General features: G+C 35.8%; 2 protein-coding genes across 3 annotated transcripts in view; both read left to right on the top strand.

Annotated features, from left to right (window-relative positions):
* ate1 (arginyltransferase 1) overlaps positions 1–2,500 on the top strand; it is a gene marked incomplete at its 3' end in the record, with an annotated part of 211,311 nt that overhangs the window by 23,407 nt on the left and 185,404 nt on the right.
* The window catches only part of slc29a1a (solute carrier family 29 member 1a), a 378,565-nt gene that overhangs the window by 251,694 nt on the left and 124,371 nt on the right, over positions 1–2,500 (top strand). The window lies entirely within an intron of this gene.

Below are 2,500 nucleotides of genomic sequence, written 5' to 3'. Positions count from 1 at the left end.
GCCTGGACACCGGGGTTACACCCCTACTCTTTACGAAAAGTGCCATGGGTTTTTTTAATAACCACAGAGAGTCAGGACCTCGGTTTAACGTCTCATCCGAAAGACGCTCACTGACGTTATAGCATCCCCTTCACTATACTGGGGCATACACACAGACCACAGGTTGAGCGCTTCCTTCTGGCCTCACTAAACCCACTTCTAACAGCAACCTAGTGTTCCCTAGTGGTCTCCCATAGATATATACATTAGATGTCGCCTACCCTGTTGTTGTCTATTGGATGGAATGCATCAATAGAGCCGCCATTTTGGAACAGGGTAGCGCTCCTTTGAAATGAATGCGAGACCAAGGTACAGTGGAGGACTGTGGCCATCCAAAGCCAGAGATATACACATATACACATACATCTATGATCGGGAGTTTTCCAGGATGTTAGTATGAATTTTTTTTTTTAAATTACGAAAATTTTCATTTTACATCACTTTTCTACATTGATGGATCAGTGATCGCACGGGCATTCCTGACAAAAAGCTTGTGTTTGTGTGTACAGAAATGTACTATCCACCCTCCCTGTTAAATTTGATCTAATCATGTCCTGAAACACAGCTCCTCTCCTGCTTTCACTTCTCATACTGACGGGGGGAGCGAATTGTTTGTGAATCAATCTCCCTTATGAACGACTCGTTCACTAGCCGACAATAATTCAAGTTTCTGGCAGCGCAGCATCTCGTTGTCATATTTCTTTTGCATTGTTTGCTGATTTTATTCAACAAAACTAGCATAAGCCGAGTGTTTAGTGCGAGTTGGAGCAGCTTTGCTATCATCAATAACGTTACCTGTTCAGCACAAAAGTTCAGAACATACAAAAACGTAAAAAACTAAATCTTACCTATGAAATGTTCTGCCTTTGTGCTTTATTTTCTTTGTTTGGTCGTTACTACACCCGTAGACAGCGCTAAAGTCTCGCATCTTCACATAATAACTCTGTCTTGACTAGTGCGGTTGAATGACATTTGTCCTGGGAGCACTGTACCAATATGGTGGCGCTATTGACGCATGCTCAGGGTCCCTATGCAATATCTAGTGTATATATCTATGGTGGTCTCCCATCCAGGTACTGACCAGGCTCAGCCCTGCTTAGCTTCAGTGAGTCTTGGGCTGCAGGGTGATGTGGCTGTGGTGACAATTTATGTTGCAAGGTTTTGTTGTTTATGCTAAAAATCATTAGAATATTAGGTAAAGATCAAGTTCCATGAAGATATTTTGTAAATTTCTCACCATAAGTAAAACTAATGTGGATTGCAAGAACTTAGTTTGAAAAAATTTAAAAATAAATATATAATTGTTATTATTCTATATATATATATATATATATATATATATATATATATATATATATATATATATATATATATATATATATAATATATTATAAATATATTGTATATTGTTTGTGTAACCCTCAGATTCCACATATTCAAATAGCTGTATCTCAAATATCGTCGTATCCTGATAAAGTATACATTAATGGAATTTTTTTTTTTTTAATTTTAGATAATGCATGAAAATTTTTATTTATTTATTTTTTTTTTTACATTTTATTTATTTATTTTTTATAAATGGACACTGGTTTGAAGTCCAGGGTCACAATCATGTTTTTCTTACTTAATTATATGCATAATTTGATGGTCTCAAATAACATTGTGTGTTCAGAAAATACCTACTGCAGATGGCAACAGAGGCATTGTGAAGATTGTCATCCTGAATATATAGTTGAAGCCCCCCCTGTATATTTTTTCCTCTATTTTTGTTTGACGGTGAAGATTTCTAAACATAATAGTTTTAATAACTCATCTCTAATAACTGATTTCTTTTATTTTTGTCATGATGACAGTAAATAATATTTGACTAGATGTTTTTCAAGATACTAGTATTCAGCTTAAAGTGACATTTAAAGGCTGAACTAGGTTAATTAAGCAGGTTAGGGTAATTCAATTCAGCTTTATTTGTATAGCCCTTTTACAATGTTGACTTTATCAAAGCAGCTTCTCATAGAAGATCATAGTTAATGAAAACAGTGTAGTTCAATTTTCAGTGTTTAAGTTCAGTTCAGTTTAGCTCAGTTCAGTGTGGTTTAATAATCAATACTGAGAGTTCAAACACTGAAGAGCAAATCCATCAATGCGCAGCTCCATCGGTCCCGAACCATGCAAGCCAGTGGCGACAGCGGTGAGGAAAAAAACTTCACCAATTGGCGAAAGTGAAGAATTAAAAACCTCGAGATAAACCAGGCTCAGTTGAGAACAATGATTTCTCCCATGCAGAGCTGCAGTTAAGGCGCTGGAGGCTGGAGAGCGAGTCATTGTATAATGATGGTTTGTTTTGTAGATTATCGAAAAAAATATATAGCCTAAGGGGGCTAATAATATTGACCTTAAAATGGTTCAAAAACAAGAAACTGCTTTTATTCTAGCTGAAAAAAAAACAAATAAAGAAAAAAAA

This window comes from Danio rerio, chromosome 13, assembly GCF_052040795.2.
Source record: "Danio rerio strain M-AB ecotype USA chromosome 13, GRCz13ab, whole genome shotgun sequence".
NCBI classification, from domain to species: domain Eukaryota; kingdom Metazoa; phylum Chordata; class Actinopteri; order Cypriniformes; family Danionidae; genus Danio; species Danio rerio.
This window is presented reverse-complemented; position numbering and strand designations above follow the sequence as displayed.